General features: G+C 42.1%; 1 long non-coding RNA gene across 11 annotated transcripts in view; it reads left to right on the top strand.

Annotated features, from left to right (window-relative positions):
• Positions 1-12,407, top strand: part of LOC125698763 (uncharacterized) — a 79,723-nt gene that overhangs the window by 47,812 nt on the left and 19,504 nt on the right. For 7 of the 11 annotated variants that reach the window (XR_007379310.1, XR_007379309.1, XR_007379312.1 and 4 more), the window contains exons 4-5: positions 966-4,414; positions 12,070-12,181. This is a non-coding gene — a long non-coding RNA (uncharacterized LOC125698763). The remainder of the gene's footprint in view (positions 1-965; positions 4,415-12,069; positions 12,182-12,407) is intronic. The other 4 variants (XR_007379306.1, XR_007379315.1, XR_007379313.1 and 1 more) reach the window with 4 other exon arrangements.

The following is a 12,407-nucleotide window of genomic DNA, read 5'->3' as shown; positions in this document are numbered from 1 at the left end:
GTCCTTTTCTTTAAAGAAAACTCCTATTACTAGTTGACTAGCTTTAGATGAGAGCTGAGAGATGCTGCAGATATGGCCCATTTCCCACTTCACTGCATATCAAAAGTCGTGCATGGCTGGCCCAGCAAAGCCCTTTGTTCTGTATTACACTGCTGGTCGCCTGAGGAGTGCTGCAGAGTTTCCATGTCCCTAACCCTGACACTTGGTGGCTCACAGCTCCTCTTGGTGCAAACCTTGCCTAGTAGCATCTCCAATAGGTAGGGATGAGCAGGAGTGACATTACTGGGAGGTTTCCTTGTTCCATCTCTGTGGATCAGGAAAGTGCAGTGTGTTTCAGGGCCCAGATGCCTCAGTCTTTTATTTGATATCCTGCTGTGCTTTTGAGAAGTGCTAAATCACTCTTCTGTTTTGATTATCTTTTCTCCATCTCCAATAGCTTCTCAGATCATGTCCAATAAAAGAATTGCCCATGAGCTTGCATTAGGGGTACAGCTCCACAGGGAACTGTATTACCTGGATGAAAACGTGCTAATTCAGAAATGCCTTTCCTACCCTTTAGTTGTCCTTCTTAGGAAAAATGCTCCACCTCAACACCCCAGCTAACTGATTACCCTTCATTCTCCCCTCCCCCAGCCCCCCTTGGTTCTGAGGCTGTGCTTTGAATTAATCTACTCTAAAAGCCAACAGAGATGACTTATGTTTGGGCACCTCACAGGAAAGCAAGGACATGAAAAGCCTTAGGAAATCTTTAACAAACATCTCTGAGTGTTTTACTCACTGTGTGCATCTGTTACTGCATGAATATTGCACATAACATGCCAAAGGGAGAGACAAGAGGTGATCAACAGGGAGGGCAGCTTTCGTGTCTGCACTGAACATTTTCTTTTTAAGGAAAGAGAGGAAATATGCTGCATTACCTGTAGGAGGTGTGCCTGCTTTTGCTAACAGATGTTCTTGTTTCGTAGATGAATGCCTAACTGGTCAGATCCTTTTCTGATGAACGGTGGTGTATCTGGGGTAAGTGCAGCTACATCTACACAGAACACCTTAGTAAGACTGATTTCATCCCACCCATTTAAATCTGTCTTGCAGACTTGTCTGCACAGCAGAACCAAAACGTCTCTGCCCCCTTCATTCCCTGATTTCAGCTGATAAAGTCTCCTCATAAATCCCACGTGCGATAGCAGCAGCGTGACCCATCACTTCATTACATCAACTTGCAAAGCTCTGTATTGTGCTGAGGAGGAACCTATCTGGGCAGAATGGATCCAATCCAGGAACAAATAAAGGAATCTAGTTATTTCTGGGCAAGTTCTGCATGATTTACTGCTTCTCAATTTTCCTGCTGTCAGCTAGTTTTTCTCCTATTCGTATTCCCTCTCCATGCAGGAGGGCAAGTATCCAGATGGCATAGGTATCCTGGTTAGTTTTACTTCTTAGCTGATTTCTTAACAGTGCAGCTGTCGGGAGAGCCAACCTGAATGTTGGTTCGGATTGGGGTGAGATGCACATATTCATTGTCATCTAGCTTTAGCTGTTTCAGTGCATGCCTCTTTGTTCCCAAATAAAGAATCTGCCCCAGTGCATGACAGTGCATCTCTGCAGGCATCCCTGCCTGCATGGTACAATGAGGAATCTTTGCACAGGGAGGTGGTTTCCTGATGAACAGATATTGTATATCTTTTGTAGAACACTTGTATAACATTTTTCACTGTCAACAGGAAGGGATTAAAGCAAGATGGTATGTCAGGCTCTAGGCTGCTGTGCATTTATTTGGTGCATAGTAGAAGATGTAAGAGGTAGGGAAAACAAACCATGTTTTCTTCTGTATTTTTTTAAGCTTTTGTTTGTGATTACTTTCCAGCAATTTTAAAAGGTAGTACAAGGCCAAGAAAGAACAGCTAGCTTGTTTAGTCTGATGTGGTATGTATCACTAGTTTATTTCTTCCAGGACATTACTTTTTCCATGCATTTACTTAATGGTTTGTATTTGACTAATGCACATCTTTCAGAAAGGTTGATTCAATGATTGCTGGAATTTCCTGTGCTTTCTAAAACATTAATAATTACACTTGTGCCAAGCCTCCTTTGCTAAATTCTGCTATGATTCTCCTATGCAATATGCAATTGCCTTGCAATTTTGATAACTTCAGCAGACATAACTCTTGTAGCTACTGTCCCAGCTTTAAAATTATTTCATTGGTCTTGTTGTCTTATCTTGCATCCCTCCAAATACGGGACTGAGATATTTACTGATAACTTTTGTCCACCCTGAACATTTAAGCTGTCATTTCCAGGTAGCCTGAGGCTTGTATAGAGTCTCAGTTGCAACACAGAGTATTTCTGCTGAGTTTCCCTCTAAAGCAATGTGAATCCATTCAGGTTTCTGTCCATCTGTCAGTTGCTCTGTGATGAGCTCTGTGGATTTTCACAACGTGCATGATTTCATCTTCTAATTTCTAAATTAATAAATTTCCTAAAATCAAACTTGAATGGAATTAAACTTGTTCTGGAATGATGATAGCCTAAATTCAGTGCAAATGCCTTGAAAAAAGAATCTTGTTTTCACATTAATGTATCTTGCACAAAAACAACAGTTGAGAGTATACGTTCACTGCCGAATTTGTAAAGAATGTCAAATGACTAAACTGGAGAAATGACTGGCTAGACACCTGGAGTAGGAGCTCCATGAGTAATAAGCAGCTCTTGACAGCTGTAGCCTCTTTTGCAGGTGCAAAAGGAGCATCTTTTTCTTTTATCCACTTTCCATCAGTTGGAATCTTCCAAGCTGTGAAAACAGCTGGGAGTTGAAACAAGAGGAAAATCAGTTTACCCTCTCCTATCCTATGAGTAAGAGGTGTGTGTGGGAGTCTGAGATCAACAAATTCTGACCTCAGAAAACATGGAAGCAAGGAAAAAAATAGCTCAGGTCATTAATTACCAATCATATCTCTAATGTTAGGTACATCAGAGCTACCTTGACGTGCATTGAATGTTTTGGTAATATTTTCTAAAATATTCAGGACACAATTAAATGATTAGACTCTTCTGCATGTTTTTGTTTAGGAGCAGCATGACGCAGAACACTTTAAAAAGGTAATTGAATGACTAAAACTGTCACGTACTTTTTTTTTTCACCTGTCAGATGTAAAAATCAGGACAAAGTAAATGCTGATGTTATGTGGTGATGCACACACAGTTACAGTGTGTTCACTCAGTGAACAAAAGCAATTAATCACTACAGAAGAGTTACGTTTGTTTTGTTTTGTAATTAAACATCTCTATTCATTTTTATTCTTTCAGAGTAACGCTTTCTTAGGAGTATCTGTTAGAAGGCACACAAATGCAATACAGACCAAGTTACCTGAATTGGGTTTTCTTGGTTCTGATTTAAATGACAATTAACTACATTAATTTAAACCACAGTGTTATAAATGGGTCTGTCTTGCTTTAAAGATAATTAAGGATATAACTTGAAAACATGCTTCTTTCAGTGCTGTAACTCAGTGAGTTTTCAGAATAACTCCAGTCTTAATAAATCAAGGCAAGCTGTGGAAGCCTTACTTAGTGCAGCAGTCTCAATATCTGAAGTTAAGGCCACTGAAGAATATATTAACATTTATAATTGCTAAGTTGATCAGTAACGCAAATCAAAAATGAGAATTTCAAAACAAATTAACCTTTGCAGCACGTCATGTGGAGACAGACAGACAGTGAAATCTCTGGAAAGGTTCCCCTTGTCCTTGCAGTGATTTGTCACAAATCAGCATATCCTCCGTGCTGCTTTCCTGCTCTGCAGCAGGCAGCCTCTGGAGTCCAAATGTCCAAAAAATAAACTCTGATAACAGAGAGAACAACGTGGACAGTCTGAGGGTGGCAAGTCACTGCATGGGCTGTTGTTGCTTTGCATCTCTGCAGGCAGATTTGTATTTTGGGACTAAGATTAATATGTTTAGGCTAGGGCCAGATGGGTTTATAATTAGATGCACACAGTCTCTGACCTATTAATTGAAGCTCATGCTTTCCTGTGTCTATACCCCACATTTAACAAGATGCTACTCTGAAGCAATCAGTAGAAAAAGGCTCTTCCTTCCCAGTTGACCCTCTGCTTAAAATCTGCCGGTTCCATGCTTTGTTGAGAAACCTACAATGCTCCATCAGTTCTGAGTGCACCACACCACGCCCAGACTCTCAGAAAAATGCAGATGCTCTCAAATGAAAGCAAAAATTGCAGTCCTTCGTGGAGGAATGTTGCGTGGGTGACTGCAGAGGGAAGAAAGGAGCAAATATTGCAAACATCTTTGGCCTATTCTCCTATAGATTTGTCAACTTCCAGAAAGATTTTGTCAAACGACACAACTGATGAAGACTTCAAACTCACCAAACAGTACTGCCCCAAGGAACAGAAGACAAGGTAACCAAGCTCTCTGCATAAGCACATATGGTTTATTTTACTGCCACAGTCTATAGGCTTCTGGAAAATTGCTGTTTTCACATCACCGATGCTCTGCCTGTAGCTTCAGTTCCTATAGACAACCTTTAGTACCTTTACTGCACACTACTGATGAGGGAAGAGGAATGTGGGAAATATTCCTTATTTTTCCTTGTTTAATTTGACTCTACAGTCCTTAAAAGATCTGAGCAGTTAGAAGCCAGTGTGGACTATGTGACCCATTAGTTTGGCCCTGTGGAAAAAGGTTATGAACACACCTTGTGCAACAGTAGAGCTCTTGTATTTCTTCTATAGGTCTGACATTGAGGGGAAATCAGTAATCAGTAATGTTATCTCCTGATCCCAGGGCTCAGGGGTGTCCAAAGAGGGACAGTGGTATTAAACTAAGCAGACTGGAATAAACACAGAACTGTGGCATGTATTGGCATTGCAACCGACAGTGAGTAAACAGCATTTTGTGTGTGAGAAGTACAGACAGCCCTGCCTTTCCTGCTGGGGCTGTGAGGTGCTTGTGGTGTCTGTCAAAGTATATAGTGATGTATAGTAATAGTGGATGGCAGGTGAGGAAAAGCTGATGCAGCAGGTATTGATAAGGCTGCTGAACAGTCAGCCAAATGCTTGGAATATTTTCCAGCAGTTTTGGCAGACGATCCTTGGTTGCAATACCCACCCCATCACCACTGCAGGTGAAAAAAATAAAATACCTGTGTTCAGTAGATGTTTTCAGCTACTGGTAATGGCATTAGGAACAAGAACCAGACAAGTAAACAAAGTGATTTCTCTTTCAGTGCATACAAAAATTGAGCAACATCTGTAGACACTTAGTTAAACACGTCTTGCTTTGCATACTTCATTTTTCTCATCTAAATAAACTGCAGCTTGCTCAGTAACCTCCTCCTTTCCTTGTCCTATATTCCTCGCTGGTTTTGATGGTTTTCTTTTTTCCACAAAGGGGAAGAAGTAGTTCTTGTAGTCTCTTTACAAAAATAAAATCTACTTGGCATGTTTAGCCTTTCTGATCTATCTTATTACTGATATTTATACAGATGTCTCAGTTAGAACAAATTTATTGCAATATTCATTGGACTGAAATTGGGCTTATTTGTAATGTGAATGGATGGCTATTTATTAGACTTGTCAGAGTATATATTTAATACATCTATAGCTGTGTAGCTGGGATTATGACATTTGGCAATATTTATTGTATGCAATCCAGCAAATATTACAGGAGGAATAAATTTTAAGAAAAAGTGATGCAACCAGCAGCATAATGAAGGCACAAAGTACAAGAAACGTAGTTTTAAACAGAGGTTCCCAGCTGTGCTGAAGGAGGGGAATATCGAGGATGTGAGGAAGTCCAGGTGCAGACTTCAAGTTCTTTAAAGTGCCCCAGCACTCTGTTGAACAGCTGACCTTTCCCTCATGAAATTGACATTTTTTCATGTAGAAAAGGAAATGAAAATCTTCTTCTTTGATTTTTTTTATTTTATTTTATTTTTTTTTTCACTGACTAAGTAGAGTTAAAAAGTTCTGTGGGGATTTCTGTAGGAAGCAATTTCATCAAAAGTGAGTATTTCGCAGGCAGGTGTAAGTTTGACATTTTTACTATTTTGTGTTAAGGTGGTATTGGCCATTGCATTTCATCACAATGGATTCCTATTATTATTATTATTATTATTATTGCATTCTGTGTTTTTTACCATTTCATGGTTAGCTCTACTTTTCAGTGTTTTGCAATCATGACACTTTTGCACCATCAGGCTAAAATGTTTTATTATAAACAACTGTGAAGTACGCTTGATGGGCTTTTAATGATTACTTAAATCAGAAATATTGAACTCCCAATGAATCCATCTGGATGAGGCTTGCTTTTAAGGAAGATGAGATTGTTAGGGCAAAAATTTCCCAAAGAATAACAAATTTCCTTTTAAAAGAGTTTCCTGTAATCTTCAGAAAATGCAGATTCCTTAGAAAAACCAGTCCCCAGCTTATAGATACAGGGACAGATGATCTTGAAATATTCCACTGAAAAAGCCCATTGCATTATTTCTGTTTAACAGATAGATAGAGCCATTTGTGTGGGAGGATGTGGAGGAGAGAGGAAATGAGGCCGCCCGTGGACCTTGCAGGTGTGAGGGACTCTCCGTTCGCAGGGCCAAAGCTTCCCATTTCTCATGGAGACACAGGAGGAATGGAGGGAGCGTGGGGTGAATGGAGTTGTCCTCCTTTTTCTCATGCCTCCTGTTTGCCTTTTCTCATGGCAAAAGGGCGAGTTTGCAGGCGGTGTCGCTGCTGAGCGGATGTGGTGGGCCCTGTCCCAGCTTGTTCCGTTCCCAGATGGATTCAAGTTGTCCAACCCCAGTCCCGTGAGACCGCCTTCCCTGCAGGCACACAGTTATGCGTTGTGGGATGTGGCTTTCAGGAGTGACTGTGGCTGCTGGGGACTGATAAGTGCATATTTATCCTCTGCTTAGGTCAGAGGAAAAAGAGGGTTGAAATACTCCAGTTTTTAGATCCTAGAGCCTGGAATAGTTGAGGACTGGACATGAGAGAACTATGGAGAACACTCCTTGTCCAAATCCCCGTCATGGACTGCTAGGTTTCGATAACAATTTTTGAAACAGAAAGCAGCCATCAGCTAAATGCAAGCTGTCACCAGTGTGAAAGTACAGCACATAATTCCAGGAGACCCTCAGTTTTCTTAAATTTGTTAGAAACCTGCAGAGAGTTAAGGACAATACTACTGAAAATAATTATATAGGAATTAAGGATTTCAAGCAGAATGACTTAGTCTGCTCACACAAAACTTCAGGGGAGATGAATTAGAATGGTTTATTAGCATATTCCACTTTTTCAACACACTTCACAAGGAAGGAAAAACAGAATAACGTAATGGAGCTGAAGATCCATGTTTCCATAACAGCTGTGTCTGCACTATCCTACCTGAAATAATTCTCTGCGGGTGGTGATGCTGTTGAATATTTTTTATTTCTTAGCTATCCTATTTTTCCCTTGTAAGCAGCTCCTTTGGGTATGAATATTAACCTCTCTTAGCTAAACCTTACTTTGACTGCATTACACCTGGGCAACGGCTCTTACTTGGAGCAAAAAGAAGCATATGAAAATGACAAGAATATGTGCACAATAATCCATTTTTACTTGAGCTCATACATTCTAATTGTCCTCTTGCGACTTGATCTGGAGTGCAGTGAAACCCAAAAGGGGCTCGCTGGGCTACGGGTCAGGTTTTTGGGTCACCCATGCAAGGCAAAGAGTGAATACTGAGCAGCAAACCACTTGGTGCCAGCTCCTCAGGCCTGATCCTGGTGACAGCAGCCAGAATTTGGCCACTGGTTTCACTCAGTGCAGACTCAGGGCTGGAGGAGAACGTAGCCAGTTGCTCCTTCTGCAGTAAAAGGCAATCACAGACCCCAATGATCAGCAGACAGAAGTGTCCCAGTAACGTAGCTGATCGTGTCCTGATTAACTGGTGCACACTGTGCCCCCAGCCCCTCCCTGTAGGGTTGTCTCTTTCCTAGATTGATGGTGGTCTAAGAAGCTGTGAAAGTCACCGCTAGGACTTGGTATGATTATAAATATATATGAAATTACAAGTACTGTGATGGCTGATTTCTCCTTTCCACTCATATAAGCAAGCTGGGATTAATTAGAACTACATATATTAAAAACTGTCTAGTGTGGATTTTATTTCTTCTCCTTCTTATTTTTCCTTAATCAAATCTCTTCAGCCAGTTAGAAAAAAATGTTTGTTATTGTAGACAGAAATGTCTTTAGCTTCTCTCAAGACTTGGCATCATAGGGAGAGGTGAGATCTGGGGGTGCTGAGCCATCGTTTTGTGCAATCATGCTGTGACATCTCCCACCAACATTTGTCCTGCCTTGCTAGATGTAAATGTTCATGGGAGGAGGCTGTCTTCTGCTGTCCTTTTTAGATACAAGTATGATCCAAGACTAAGATGGGTCTGGACATCACTATAGTAATTATTAGAATGGTTTGGGAGTTAATGGGAGCCTTTGGGCAATCCCTACACTCTCCTGATTCCACAGTGGCAGAAACAAGCCTCTGGTGAGCTGTTGGATTGTAGCACTTAGTATCTCCATGGGTCCCCTCCTGGTGTTGCACTTCTCTTTGTGCATTGAGCTCTATCAGTGTTACAAGGATCTAGAAATGAAAGTGCAATGACCAAGTGTAAGTCAGATTGCTCCATGGCAGAAAGAGAAATGTTCAAGCCTGGAAACACAGGAGTTAATAAAAAACTCATTTCTCTTGCCTACTTTCAAAAGAACAAACCTTATTATATAAATTCCCTTGTCATTAATCTAATAAAGCTCTACTTTGTTCATAATTTACTATACCATTCAATAAGCATTGTAATATTTGTGCAGAGCAAGTATATAAATCATTGTTGCCCTTCTTTACTTTTTTTTTACTTGTCTGGTTCTTTCAAGGTCACTACCTTATAGCTCTCATCTGGTTTAAATATTCTGCTATTACCATTTACACCTCGCTCTCTGGTCCATGCTCATTTAGATATCTGCAGCTGCATCTTCTTAAATAACTATTGATCCATGTCTCCTTGCTAAAGCTTACTAACTTCATCAGCAGTAATGACATAAATTACACCTGTTAAGGCTCACTTGCATCTTTTTGCTGATCAGAAGACAATGACTATTTTCTGATTCTGACCATCTTTTCTGACTGGGAACTGAAGGGAGCTGAAACACAGGAAAGAAATATCTTCAGGAGAATATCTTTATTTTGACACACACAGATGTCCACCCCCTGGTAATGCAGAGTTTAATCAATCCCTACTGATCTCTAAGAATCCGAAATGTAGCTGGATAAGGCCCCTGTCCAGCAAAGTACTTAAGGATATCCTCAAGTAAACATATGATCAGCCCCATTTTTAGCAGGATTTGGCAAGAAGTGCCTTTTGGAGTGGAGCATCCCGGAAGATGCTGCTTCTTCGAAGAGCTGTGTAAGACCAAGCTTCACCAGCAGCAAATACAATCTCAGTCCAAGTTGTTTGGTCATCTTACATTCAGCAAAGCAACTCTGCTCAACAGTATCACTTGCAGTGATGTCCCCATGTCCCCTCAGGGGAGGCTGGTGAAGTGTGACTTCTTCAGAGGTGCACATTTGTGACTGCACACCTCTTAGTATGCTTGAGTTTCTTTTGCTGACTATCAAGGAGACAACAAGATGATCTAGCAGTGAGCAGAGGAATCTTCTGAGTCCTGCAGAACCCAGCAGCTGTGTTTGCTGCGTGATGTCTGGAGTCTTCACCAGATCTTCTGGCTTTGGAGTTCCTTGAACCAGGTGCATCAGTGCCATTCTATGCTGAAAAACACAAAGAGGATCAGGAGACGATGAGGGAAAGGAAGCCCAATGACTGCCATGGTAGGGCATTTGCTCCTCCCTCCATCGTGGGTGTTTCCTTGGCTCTGTCATGGTCAGTGAAGAACAAGGCTGGGACTGTTATTACCACAGCATAGAAGAAAACAGGGCTTGAAGATACCCAAGGAGGTAATCTCATCTGGCCCTATGCAAAAAGACACTTGTTTGTTTGATGTGTTTCCCTAACCCTGCCAGCAGCGGTGAGCCCCCAAACCTCCCACGTGATTTCCAATGGTACTTGCAACAAGGAAGATTTTCCTAGATTGTTTTTTTTAAGTCTCTCTTGCTGCATTTAAGCCCATTACTTTCTGTGCTTTCACTACGGATAGCAATTTATTGCCTATCTCTTTGGAGAAGCCTTTTACATAACTGAGGACTGTTATCACAACTCCTCTCTGCCTCCCTTGCTCTAGACTAAATAGCCCAGATAGGAGGATGAAAGCTGGAATGGGGTGTCAGGGAGAAGGGTTTAGAGGAGGAAATCACAAAGGGATTAGTCCTTCCTGCCTGTGCAGAAATGGATGTTTCCTTCCGAACAGCAGGGATGTGGAAGGGGAGGGGTTTTTCCCTGCTGGTGATTCACCACTGCAGCTCCATGTCTGACTGGGGGGATGCTGCCTTACAGCCTGGAGATGAGGGGTTTGGGCTGATTACTGCTGAACTGTGATGCTCCCACCCAACCTGTGTGCTTGGGAAATAATTTTATAGCGATGAAGAGCAAATTCAACTTACAGGTCAGCCCTGCTGGGGTGTGTTTGGTTGCACTTCTGTGTTCCTTGTGGTCATTTAACATGGCCCCATATACCCATCAGCCTGAAGCAGCATCTCAGCAGCATCTACCACGAGCCCTGCCATGGAATCAGAACCCCTCTGCCCTAATGCCAGAAGGACTTCAGGTGGAGTGATGCCACATCTCCACACCCTGCACACGGGATGGAGGGCCGCCCGCCACCCACGCTGCGACATGTGTTCCACAACCTGATGGCTGTTCATAAAAGCAGCACGTGGAACAGGAAAACGCCATCTGATCCAAAACACCCCAGGGTGTATTATGTCAATGTCATATCCATTAGGAAAGTACAGCGAGCGCGCCGAGTGGCTTCTTATGCTCAGAGCCCATTTCTATTATTCACGTCTGCTGTCAGAGCTGCAGCACGTACACAGCCCCGGCTTTGTGGCTGTCCAAACCTGCAGGAAACAAAAATAGCTCCCAGCCTGGAGAGCTCTGAAAGCACAAGGTGGGGGATAACATTGGAAAAAACCTGGCTCTTTACTGCTTTACTCTCCCAATTGGCTTTCGGTGCCACCTGTAGCTCAAAGTGCTCCAAAAGCAGCACTTAAGGTAGAGCTGTTTTCCCTACATTGCACAGGATGACAAGTTTATTTACATTAGGAAAGGGCTGTCCTTGAAGAAAACCAAGAATTAGAGGCTGTTCGGGATAGCAGAGAAGTTCTTTGCTTTGCCATTGTGCAGCAGCCCAGATCCGGCTTCCCATTTCTCATTGCTGCAGATGTTAAGAAAAAAAGCTTGATAAATTACAATCCAAATGAATTTTCTTTAGCTCTCCTTCCTCCCTAGAGTGATTTTGGAGGTGACATTTGTATTTCTGAATTAAAACCACATTTGCCCAAGGCCTGGAAGGGAGGAAGCAGGGGCAGAAGGGAGAGAAACCCTTTTGTTCTCTTCCTGGTGGTTCCCCCTCACCTGCTAAGGCCAAGCTCCAAAGTAATTCCTAACAGCTGAGGTTAGCCAGGGACATCTAATCCCGGAAAGCTGGCTCTGAATTCCTGCACCAGCACATAGTGCTTGTGTTTCAGCAGCAGCCATTTACATACAATTCCCCCAGCTTCTGGAGAATTGTGAGAATATGTACAGGTAGGTGCTTATTTAATGGAAAAGATATATATATATATATATATATTTTCACAAATCAGAGCTCAAGTGGAATCAATAGCAGTGGCAGCACGCACATTTTTAAAGGTAAAAAGGCTCAGGAACTGTGTTAAGAACATATCAGGGTCTTTCCTGCATATCCTAAACAGCTGTGTCTATAGTATGCCTAAGAACTGTGATTCTCAGCCAAAGGGGTGAGGCCTCTTTACCTGATTATCCCTAATGCAAAAAGACCTCACGTGGTTTGTGCAACTAAAGCTTCAAGTGTCTTATGGTTTGCTGCAATGACCTGTTTGCTTACAGAGTGGGCGCATGGAGCAGCTCAGCACCTCAGCAGAGGGAAATCTCCTGGGATTTGGCACATCGAAGTGGGAAAATGCAGCACCAACTCACTCCTAGAGAAAAGCCATCCTAGGTAGGAATGGGAACAAATTGAAAGCATTGTGTTAAATGGTGTTCTTAATTATTCCAAAGAGATTTGAGGGTGCATCACCATGCAACACTCCCTACCAGTTCTGCTGTGCCCTCCACAGTGAGCAAAATTCCAGCAGCCCCAGTTTGGCGTTGTTTGCTTTAAAAGCATAAGCTTTTTATTAAGAAGAAAGCCTCGTTTTTGCTGCTTAGCCTCTTGAACACGAATA

This window comes from Lagopus muta, chromosome 11 (genome assembly GCF_023343835.1).
Source record: "Lagopus muta isolate bLagMut1 chromosome 11, bLagMut1 primary, whole genome shotgun sequence".
Classification (NCBI taxonomy): Eukaryota; Metazoa; Chordata; class Aves; order Galliformes; family Phasianidae; genus Lagopus; species Lagopus muta.
Note: the sequence above shows the minus strand (reverse complement) of the source record. Positions and strands in the feature narration are given on the sequence as shown.